A 12,348-nucleotide genomic window follows, 5' to 3' on the forward strand; every position below is an offset into this window, starting at 1 on the left:
AGGGAAAAAGCCCTACATATACAGCAAGACACACCAAAGACAGGAACACTGAGGCTGCCCCCAGGCCCTCACTGTGGAAGAGGACACGGAGGGGCGAGTGTGGGCCTCTGAAGTGCCCCACTGTGCTGTGTGCACAGCGTGCAGTTGTGTGCCATCACACTCACAAGCAGGGCATTTACAGGGCAATAACAGGTAGTCGATGTGCACATGTAACCAATTTTAAGAAACATAATATTCCCAAATCTCGACTACACAATAAATAGATTCAGACAAATTAAAAAGCAATTAATCTCATTACTTTCTTTTCATTGGTAACAAATCATTTCATTTTTAACAAATCGTTAACCAAAAAAATCTGGGCATTTAAGAGGCTTTATAATTTTTTGTATGTGTGTGTGTGAAACTGCTGCCATCAGAAGCTCTGTCAGCAATGGTCTCTGCCCTCAGCCAGTAGGAATCCATTGTATCTAGCTGGTAAAGTAAACTGTCAAGTTCTTAGAAGAAAATGTTAGGAGAGACCTTCGTGATGTTGGCTTGGCCAGTGGTGTTTCAGACAAGACACCAGAAGTATAAGCAATGAAGACAATTGGAAAAATTGGGTGTTTATTAACATGAATTTTGGGGCTCAGTGTGCAGCCAGTAGGAGATGCATAGGTTGCTTGAGGCTCTGAGTTTTATCCCCAGCATCATAAAAAATTTTGAGGACTTTTGTGAATCAAAGGATACTTCAGGAAAGAAAATACAGCCTACTGAATGAATGAAAACTTTTATGGGTAATGTCTCTGAGCCGGTCATGGTGGTGCACACCTGAAATCCCAGCCCTTGGGAGACTGAGGCAGGAGGATTGTGAGTTCAGGGCCAACCTGGGCTAAGTAATGAGACCCTGTCTCCCCTCCCCCCAAAAGAAAGAAAATACAAAACTTCTCTGATAAGACGGATAAGAAAGTAATATCTAGAATATGTAATAAACTCTTCAACAACAAAAACCCAGTTCAAAAATGGGCAGGAGCTGGAGATACAGCTTGGTGTCAGAGTGCCTGCCTTGTATAGGACAGGGCTCTGGGTTCAGTTCCCAGCATGACATAAAAGAAAAAAATAAAGGCAGATCACTCGAATACACATTCTCCCCAGGAAGACGTACAACTGGCCAATACGCACACGAGAAAATGCTCAACATCACTGCCCACCAGAGAAATGCAAATCCAAAGGACAGTGATGCACCTTTTCACTCCTATTGTCAAAGGAGGAGGGAGGAATGAACACAGCAAGAGTTGAAGGTTGGAGAGAAATCCGAGCTCTTGTGCAAATGTAAAACGGTGTGTTTTCCTCCCAGAGGACCCAGAAAACCCACTGCTAGGTGTATCCAAAAGAATTGAGAGCATCAAAAGACTTGATGAAAACCTTTGGGCATGGTAGTAGTGATGAGAAGACATCATGTGAATGTATTTAATGTCAGTTAGTTGTTGCCACTTACAAATGGCTAAGTAATAATCATCATTTTACTTAGGCTTTACCACAATAAAACATTAAATAAGAAACTGATTCCACTGTACTCTGTCAAGTGACTGAGATGTAAAATACTCACTTCAGCGTGTTGAGGAAGATGTGGGTCTCCTGCATGCCTGCATTCCAGGAGACTGAAATGATACAGCCACATTGGTGAACAGCCTGGCATTAAGCAGCACACACAACAGCAATTCCTGTTGGGTGTTTACTCATAACAAATGAAGCCATGGGTGCTCCTGAATACTTACATATGAATGTTCATAGCTTCTTTATTTGTAATGGTTCAAAAGCAGAAATAATCCAAAGGGCCATTAACAAGTGAACAGATAAAATTTTTAAAGTCCGTTACCACCTGCGTTAGTTACTTTTGTGTAGCTGTGACCAAAACACCTGCCATAAACAACTAAAAGGAGGAATGATCTCTCTGGGCCCGTGGTTTTGGAGGTTCAGTCCCTGGTTGCTTGGCCCTTGGCCTTGGGCAGAACAGCATGGTGATGGGAGCATGTGGTGAAGAAGGTTCTTCCACTCAAAGTGGACAGGAAGAGTAGGAGCCTGGGGGTCAGATGTAACCTTCAAAGACACAACCCCAGTTACCCTCCTTCCTCCTGCTAGGTCTTACCACCTAAAGTTTCCACAGTCTTCCAAAATGGTGCCACCAGCTGGGACCAAGCATTCGAATGCATGAGCTTCTGGAGCCATGGCATACCCAAGCCATAACGCCAAAATTTAAAACACGAAAAGAAAAGTCATAAGCTGTGAGGAAATACTTTCAAATCATATGTTTGATAACAGGCCTCATGTAGAATATATGAAGAATTGAGTATACATGAAGAAGACAAGTAACCCAGCTTAAAATGGCAAAAGATTGACATACATGTTCACTAAAACTTCTACACAAACAGCTAATAAGCACACAAATGATTCTGTATGAATGTTCACGAAAAAGTGGAAGCAGCGCAAATATCCATGAATGGATAAACATATGCCATGCCTGCTGAGCAGATGATGACTTTGACTCAGCTGTGAGGTGAATGTTGAATAATGGACCCTTTGAATGATGGCATTTAAAAACATCTCAGAGGGAGCTTACATGTTGGTGAGATGCAATATATATGCACTCCTTACACCAGACTCTCAAAGTATGTCACAGAGTTTGTAATTTTTTAAAAAAATCACCTGAGAATATTAAAACTATTGGCAAATCAAACTGACCAGACAAAGACTTGGAAGTTACTTGTAATCTATAGAACAACGTGAAAAATGTAGAAGTGACCTCTGCAAGTCAGTCACGAAGAAGCGCACACTTCCGCGTGCAGATGGATAAGCAGGTCATTGCCAAAATAGGAAACAATAATAGGCACTAAGAAATTATTGAGGAATCATATCAGACATACCAGATGAGATCTGGCTTTCCCCAGATCTCATCCCCCACAAAGACATCATCATACAACAACAGGTACAGCCAAAAAAGCCATTATGAGAACTCTAGAAACCAGTGAGAAGTTGCTGTATCACAGACATGCTCAAGGTCAAGCAGAGCCACACTGAAGGTCACAGTATCCTACTTCGTATCAACGTGACAGCCCCTCCCCACACAGGGGCAGCTTGACAAGCCCAGTGTGTGGTCACTCCCTCAGGAGGGAGGGTGGCATGTGCATCCAGCATTTCTGCTTTCCAGGGAGGTTGTCTGAGGAACTGACTTGGAGCACAGATGGAGAACCAGCCTACTTGGGTGCCTGGGCATCAGGCGACAAAAGAAAGCTAAGTGGTTTGTTTTAGCACAGGAGAACTGACAGTGCTGCAGATGGAGGCTTGAGCCATGAATGCGTTATGGTTCTCCCTTGGGAGAAAGAGAAGAATAGAACTCGGTTCTTCTGGGTGCTGCTAGAGGGACTGATGTCTTTCTTGTCTGACTTGTAGCACTGACAGGCGACTGGCGTACTTTGCATGTCTGGGGATCACAGTGAGCTCAGCAGCCTGGAGCACCAGACAACCTGTAGTACTACATACAGACACCAGAGGGCGCAAAATATTATAAGCTCTTGAAAAATAAGACCATTAAGCTCTCAAATTGGAAAATTGCATGTACAAGCCCAGAAAAGAGACATTTCTGGGAAAGGTTTGAGAGACACCCCCCCCACCCAGAACTTCTGGATCGATTAGCACACAACATCTATTGTACAAATTCACTCTGGAAAGAGTGGAAGAGGTGGCTGTTTTTTAAAATGCAAAACTGAAAATAACAAAAGGCACAAAGAAAAGGGGAGTCATGACCTACTCAAAGGAGTAAAATTCAAAAAAGCAACCCTAAAGAGACAGAAATCTATGAATTACCTGACAAAGAATCCAAAACAATTTTTAAAGAACTTACAAGAACAGAATTAAACAAAATGAGGAGAGCAGTGAGTGAATAAAGTGAGAGTATCAACAGATATAGAAATTACTTTTTTTTAAAAAAGAAACATTTTCTTTTTTTTTTTTTTTCATTTTTCAAGTCAAAGGAAAAGAAAAAAAGTGAAGAAAGCATAAGGGACTTAGGAGAAACATCAAGTGAATGAAGTGAACAATATACACGTTGTGGGTGTCCGAGAAGGAGGCAGGGAGGGAGAAAGAGAGAGAGAGAGAGAGAGAGAGAGAGAGACAGTGGAAATCTGAATTCAGGAAGGTCAAAGGACTTCATATAGGATGAACCCAAAGAGACCTACACCAAGACCTACACTAAAGCTATCGGAAGTTAAATCTTCAAAGCAGGAAGGGAGAAGTGACATGTTATACATAAAGAAGGTCTCCTTAGGTCTGTCAGTGGATTTGTCAGCAGAAAAATTATAGGCCTGAAAAGAATGGGATGATACATTTAAAGTGTGTTAAAACGGCAACAACCCTTAACAACCAAGAATACTGTATCTGGCAGAACTATCCCTCAAAAATGAAATAGAAGAGGGCTGGGTATGGTGGCACACTCCTGTAATCAGAGCACTCAGGAGGCTGAGGCAGGAGCCTCGCAAGTTTGAGGCCATCCTGGGCTACATAGTGAGTTCAGGTGTGCATAGCAAGATCAAAATACACACACACACAACCTTTGCTGAAGGAGTTCATCACCACTAGACCTGCCTTACAAGAATTTCTAAAGGGATTCTTGCAAGTTAAAATTAAAAGATAGAACATAAAAGCATCCAAAAATATAAAGCTCCCTGGTAAAGGTAACTATACGGAGAAATGCAAAATCTGGTAAGGTTGTAGTGGTGACACATAAATCACTTTTAATTCTGGTGTAGAAGTTAAAAGATAAAGGCTTGGACTGATGGAGGTGCTCAAGTAATAGACCACCTGCCTAGCAAGCATGAAGCCCTGAGTTCAAACTCCAGTACCACCACCACCAACAACAAAAAAAAGGTGAAGACACAAATATAACTAAATTAGTCAGGAGTGCTGAACTCAAGCTATAACCTACTAGCTACTCAGGTAGCAGAGATTGGGAATGATCACAGTTCAAGGCTAGCCCAAGCAAAAATTTAGCAAGACCCCATCTCAACCAATAAGTGGGACATGGTGCACCCTCCTGTCATCCCAACTATGTAGGAAGTGTAAATAGGAGGATCAAGGTCCAGGCTTGCACAGGCATAAACACAAGACCCTATTTGAAAAAAGCTAAAGTGGAAAGGGATGAGGATGTGGATCAAGTGGTAGACCACCTGCCTTGCAAGTGCAATACACACACAAAACCCTAAAATTATGTTACTGAATATTAAAAATCATAATTTGTGACACTGACAGCATAAAGTAGGGAGGGGATGTAAATGAATAGAATGTTGAATGTGATTGAAGTTAAATTGTTCTCAGTTTAAAATAGGTTGTTATAACTCTTAAGATTTTTATGTAAACCCCATGGTAGCAATAAAGAAACACAAGTAGAAGGTGCACAATGGGAAATGAGAAGGCAATCAAAGCATGTCACTACCAAAATCTCCATGAAACACAAGAGAACTAAATAATGATAACACATAGAAAATAACTGAGAGAATGGCAGAAGTCTTCCTCATCAATAAATGAGCATGAACTAAGCCCCTCCGTCAAAAGGAGTAGAGTGCTTCACTGGATAATAAGATCTAATATGTGCTATGTGTAAGAGGTTCACTTTAGATATAAGTCTGTGTACATAGACAAAGTGAAAAGATGGAAGAAGATGTAACATGTACATGGTAATCAAAAGACAGTGGTTGTAACCATATTTACATTAGTTGTCACAAGAGAAGAAGGACACTATCCAATGATAAGAGTCAGTTCACCTGGATAGAACAGTTACAAATACGCATGCACTTAACAGCAGAGCACCTACATGTATTAAGCAAACATTGATAGGACTGAAGTGAAAAATAGACACTAACATGACTATAACAGAGATTTCAGTATCCCACTTGTAAATAATGGTTTGGTTTGTCAGACTGACGATCAGTAGGAGGACAGAGGACCAGTTGGACCTAATAGACATACGCAGAGCTTTCAACCCAGTGGCACAGTATACACATTCCTCCCCACACATGGAGCAGCCTCCAGGACAGTCCACGTCGGGTCACAAAGCAAGCCTTAACAAAGTTAAGCCGACTGAAGTCAGACCAGGTCTCTTTTCTGATCACGGTGAAGTGAAACTTGATATCCGCAACGAAAGGTGAACTGGAAAATTCGCAAATGCATATAAAATAGCACACTATTAAACAATCAAAGGAATCACAGTGAATTTAGAAAATATCTTGAAACAAATGAAAATGAAAACACAACATCAAAATTTGTAGCAACAAAAGTAGTACTAAGAGGAAAGTTTGGTAGTAAGTACCAAAGAAGAAAGCTCCCAAATCAACACCTGACTTCACACCTCAAGGAACTAGATAAAAGAACAAAGTAAGCCTAAAGTAGAAAAATAAAGGGAGTAATAAGGATTAGAGTAGAAACAAACAAAATAGAGAATAGAAAAAGTCAACAAAACTAAGAGTTTGTTTTTTTTTTTTTTTAAAGATCAGCAAAATCAACCAAACCTAAGAAAGAAATAAGGAAGAAATGTAGGGGAGAGGGGAGAGGAAGGAGAGGAAGATTTGAATAACAAGAACCAGAAATTAAAGCAGAGAAATTAGAACTGATATCACAGGTAGAAACAGGATCAAAGAAATGACTACAAACAATAACATGCTGACAAACTGGTTATCCTAGAACTGGATCATTTTCTAGAATTACTCAATAAGATGGAGTTGTGAAGAAATAAAAACCTGGACAGAGTAATAACTAATAAGGAGATTGAATCAATTATTCAAAACCTCCCAACAAAGAAAATCCAAGACCAAATAGCTTCACCAGAGAATTCTGCCAAACATTTAAAGAATTTGCACCAATCCCTCTTGAACTTTTAGCACCAATTGAAGAAAAGGGAACACTTTCAATGTATGAAGCCAGCATTACCCTGACACCAAAATCAAGCAAAGCTACTGTGAGAAAGAAACAAAAACTTTGGAAAAACACTAAGAGTTGAATTCAGCAACACATTTAAAAAATTATAGATGCCGGAGAGCAGTTTGTTCCTGGAATGCAAAGACGGTTCAACATACAAAAATGAGTCCATGCAATGTGTGACATCAGTGACCATGCGTAGCTAATGCAGAAAAGGCATTTGACAAACATCAACACCCACTCATGGCAAGGAATTCAGCAAATTAGCAATAGAAGGTAATTACCTCAATGTAATAAAGGGTATATTTGAAAATCTCACAGCTAACATCATACTCAGTGGTGAAAAACTGAGAAGTGTTTCCTTTAAGGTCAGGGACAAGGCAAGGATAGCTTCATCCTCTTTTACTAGCATTCAGGATAGTATTAGAAGTATTTGGCAGAGCAATTAAGCAAGAAAAAGAGAAGGCATTCAAACTGAGAAGGAAGAACATCTCTATCTTATCTGTAGAAAACACTAAAGGTCATACACTGTGTTAGAACCAATAAACTATTTCAGCAAAGTAACAGAATACAAAATCACACAGAAGTGGTTGTTTTCTAGACACAAACAATAAGCAATCCCAAAATAAAATTAAAAGAATTGTCTCACTTTAAATAGTTTCAAAAAGAAAGAATAAAATATTTAGAAATAAGCAGGGAGGTAGAAGACTTCCACACTGAAAACGACCAAGTGTCTATGCCATACCGCCCTGAATGTGCCCAATCTCATCTGAAAACTACCAAGCATTGCTGAAAGAAATTCAAGAAGACAAAAATAACTTGAAAGACATCCTGTGTTCATGATGGGGATGCTCAGTATTTAAAAATTTGCATAATACCTGAGGCCATCTGTAGTTGTAGTGTAATTCCTATCAAAATGCCCATGACTTTTTGCAGAAACAGAAGAAAAATCATCCTAAAATTCATATGGAATCTTAAATTACTCCAGATAGCCAAAACAGCCTTAAGAAAGAAACAAAGGTAGAGACCTTACACTTCCTTTAAAGGACAGAACTATGAAGTTATAGCACTTCAAGTAGTATGGTGCTGGCGTAAAGGCACACATAACTGACCAGTGATGAACAGACGGTCCAGTAATAAATGCTCACCCGTATGGCCAGATTATCTTTGACAAGGGTGCCATGGCTGCAAGATACAGTAGGAATATTGGATGTTCACATGCACTGGAATGAAGTTGCACCCTTATCTTACACCACTTACAAAAATTAACTGAAAGTGGACTAGACAGTATAGGATAGGACCTGCCTGGCACCTACTTGACATGGCAGTTACTCTGCCTGTAATCCCAGTTGACAGGCAGTGTCAAAAGGATTGTGATTTGAAGCCAGTCTGGGTAAAAGACCCTATCTCAAAAATAATCTAGGTGTGATGGCACACCCTTGTGGTTCCAGCTCCTCAGGAGGCTGAGATAAGAGGGTTATGGTTGGAGGTCAGCCTGGATAAAAGTTAGCGAGACCATATCTCACAAATAAGCCAGGGTGGTGGTGTACACCTGTGGACCCAGCTACTTGGGAGGTAGACACAGAAGGGTTGCAGCTCAAGGGCAGACCAGGAAGAGTTAGCAGGAGACCTTGTTGGAAAACAGATTAAAATCAAAAGGGCCATGGTGTGGTTCAAGTGCACAGCGCTGACCTAATGGGGGGAGAGGTGGGGTGAGGACCGCTAACCCTCAGAAGAAAACATGGAGAAGGCTTCACAGCTTTGAATTTGTAACGATTTCTTGGATATGACACCAGAAGCACAGGCAAGAATAGACAAATGGGGCTGCCTCCGATTTTAAAATAGCCACACAGCAAAAGAAACAACTATCGGATTGAATAGCAGCCTTTGGAAGAGGGGAAAACATTTATAAACCATTCATCTGGATATTGGATTAAAATCCCGAATATATAGAGACATATACAACCCAAGAACAACCTTATGCAATCTGATTTAAACATAGGCAAAAAACTTGAATAGGTTTTTCTCCAAAGAATATATCCAGGTGGCTGGCATGCTAGCACATGCTTACGATCCCAACACTCCAGAGACTGTGGCATGAGTCCTGCAAGACTCTGTCTCAGAGAACAAAAGAATGATACAGTGAGCCCAGGCAGAGACACTCTGCATCACTAGTTACCAGGGAAGTACAAGTCAGAGCCACAGTAAGATATGCTTCATCCCCGTCAGGATGGCTCCTATCAAAAGGGGTGAGGGAGGGAGGGGGAGAAGAAATAATAAGTACTGATGAGAACGTGGAGGAACTGGAGCCATTGAACACTGTTGGTGGAATGGAAAACGGTACAGCCATGTAGAAAACAGCATAGAGGTTCTTGTAAAAAGTAAGACTGGAGGTCACGGCCCAGCACAATGGAGACGTGTGGAGCTGCACGTGGACTCTGGGGGTTGTGTAGGAGTAGTTCTTAAACTTTGCTTTGAAGGAAGACTGTCTCAATTCATCTGTTTTTCTTGAAGAATGCAAAGAAAATAAGTCACATTTTGTGGAAAGAAAACAGTCACAGGCTACCCTCATTGTGTCAAAACTTACGCTTAGCATCTCAAGAAATTCTTCAAAAAGCTCAGCAAAGTGGGAGAGCAAAGTGTGTCAACTGGTTAAGGATGTTCTGCCATGTGTGTTACATCCAAGTCAAACGTACTCACTGAACAGATTCCACTTGTGAAGCTACCACTGAAGGTTGACATTATTCAACATCCAGATGAAACGGATGGCAAAGCGCTGCTGTACACTCTTAGCACCTGAGTGTAAATGTGTACACATCTCCTTGTACTCCAGAATATGAAGGAAAGGACCATGGGTTATACTTGTTTCTCCTGGACCTTGGTCTATATCAATAAAAGATTTTTCTTTTCATCTGCAAAAAAAGGATTCAAAATAAAGTCAGAGGCAAAAGTGATGACCCTGACGAGCCGTGTTTCAAATGCAAGAAAACTGTGATTTGAATGAGGCCAAAGGCACAACATTGAAAAAAGAGTATCTTTATTGACAGCACCCGCAACCGAAGAAAATACTCACTGAGGAGCCCTTCAGGAGTTGTTACAAGTTGAATTGAAAAACTTGTTTTGGGCACCATCAAAAAGGGAAGGCAGACACTTTCCTTTCCACAATTGAAGCCGTTTATTACTTTCTAGTAGGCTTACCATACTGACATGCTAAAAGAGAGATCCAAAGGACAATATAATGATATTTATTTTTCTACAGATACTCTGGAGAAAAGGAGTCAACACAGCTTAACCCATTAGCTGTTAACAAGTCACCTGCCATTTTATTTTTCTAAAATTAATAAATTGTGGTTGTACTTAAATAGAATTATCATATGGTCTAGCAGTCTTGCTTCTGAGCATGTGTCTAAAAGAATTGAAAATCAGGTCCCTAAGGGAGAATTTGCATGAGTGTTCACAGTATGTCTCTTGGCACAGTAGCCAAGAGGTAGAAGCAGCCTCTAGGACCATCAGCAGATGACTTCATGCAGAAAACATGCTGCATGCACACAGTTGATTAGTACTCACCTTGACATATGCTAAACACAGGTGAATCTGAAGAGCACCGTGCAAAGCGAAACAAGCCAGTTACAGAAAGACAGATGCTGCGTGATTCTGCTTAATTTAGACAAGCTCTTAGAAACAAAGTAGAATGGTGGTTGCCAGGGGCTGGGAGGAGGGAGAAACAGCTCAGAGCTTCAGTTTTGTAAGATACAGAAGTTGTAGAGGTCTTTGCACAGCAAAGGCATGTAGCTAATGCTGCTGTACTGTACAGATCAGAATGGTTAAAATTTGATGTTATGTGGGATATATATATTTTTTTTTTTTTTCCGTAATCTAAAGATACTCTTCCAGCCCCTTTTGTTTTCGTGAGATTCCTATTTGATTGGAGAACTCCAGGGTGTTGCTGATGGAGGCTCAAGCACTTTGGAGACCAGTTTCTCTTCATGGAATTTGGGGTTCCCATGAGCCTCCCTGTGAGTGGTCTGTTTGCAGTGGCCTGCCTCTAATCACTGCAGAAAGATCAAGAGGTAGTGTTGATCAAGGTTGCCAGTGACATGTGTCCTGGGCCTTAGGGCACTCCCACGTCTTGGGGCTGTGGCCATTTAGTGCTGCCTCCATCCTGTGGAGCCCCATGCTTGGGCACAGTGGGCAGGAGGGAAGTATGAAGGCTGAGCCAGGTGCTGCTGCTGTGGGCTGCCATCAACCCGCTCGCTCCTTAAAGTCACCCCAAAGCAATTCTTGCCTATAACTATCTCTTGCAAGCTTTCTGAGCTGTGTTATTTTCCTTCAAAATGACCCCACCCACCTACCGTTTCGAGGTTTTCTCATGTGTAAAACACCAAAAGCCCTCTCTTGTTTCATGCTACTGTGTATTTAAGTGAAAACTTCCCCCAACTTTCCTCTCATTCTCCTTCTTTTTAATTAATTAATTTTTTCTCTTTTTATTAGCTTGAGTTAATTGTACAGAGGAGTTCATTGTGTCATTTCCATGCATTCATATAATGTACTCTGAGGAATTTGCCCCTTCTCTTGCTCTTTCTTATCTCCTTCGCCCCCACCCCCTTTTAAAAAATTGAACGGGTTTCATTATTCCATTTTCATACATGCGTATGAAATACTTCTATCTGAGAAGAGAGAATGAGAATTGAAGATGTAGCCGGTGACTGGATGGGTAGGAAAAGTGACTGTGGCACCAAGACAGTTAGCCAGCACCAGAGCTCCAGTAAGGCTGATGTCCAGGATAATTTTCCTGGAAAACCGTAGAGTCTTCTGTAAACTTAGGCAGTACATGGGTCTACCAAGATCCAGGCAGGCCAGCGATAGCCCTGTGAAGGGCTGCACAGCACTCAGAGCATGGAGCTCCAGCTTTAGGGGCGAGTTACGCAGACTGCATTGTGGTAAGCCCTGGGTTTCTCGGTGCCAGAACGGCACTCCAGTGACTTCCACACAAGAATTCAGTTGCAGGAGCCTTGGCAGTACGGTGCGCTGTTACAGTCAACCTTCTGTGTGGCGGTGCCTAGTGACCACACTGCCTGCAGCAGGCATAGGACTCTGCAGTGAGCTGACTGCTTGGGAAAGTCCAGACCACGACTCCTGCTAGCCAGTTAGTTTGCAGCAAAGGACCAGACTGGGTTTAAACATTGTGTCACTGGATTGTTGATTTTGCATGGTGGCATGTGAAGCTCTTCAAGATGACCGGGCTGTTTATCAGGCCTCAAAAAGTAGTGCAAAAGGAAACTAAATGGAGTTCCAGTTTTGTTGTTTTGAGGTCAGTTTCTATATTGTTATGAGGCTTTTTGAATCCTTTGAAATGAACTTTAAACATTCCAGTTGCAAAAAGTACAGTGCATAGGTGCCCTCTAG

The 12,348-nt window shown here is 41.4% G+C and overlaps 1 protein-coding gene and 1 pseudogene across 13 annotated transcripts in view; both read left to right on the top strand.

The window, feature by feature from the left end:
- The window catches only part of Fancc (FA complementation group C), a 184,420-nt gene that overhangs the window by 122,462 nt on the left and 49,610 nt on the right, over nucleotides 1-12,348 (top strand). The gene's annotated exons all lie outside the window — the stretch shown is intronic.
- LOC109683415 (tRNA-uridine aminocarboxypropyltransferase 1 pseudogene) lies at nucleotides 4,723-10,242 on the top strand (annotated as a pseudogene).

Source organism: Castor canadensis, chromosome 13, assembly GCF_047511655.1.
Source record: "Castor canadensis chromosome 13, mCasCan1.hap1v2, whole genome shotgun sequence".
Lineage (NCBI taxonomy): Eukaryota > Metazoa > Chordata > Mammalia > Rodentia > Castoridae > Castor > Castor canadensis.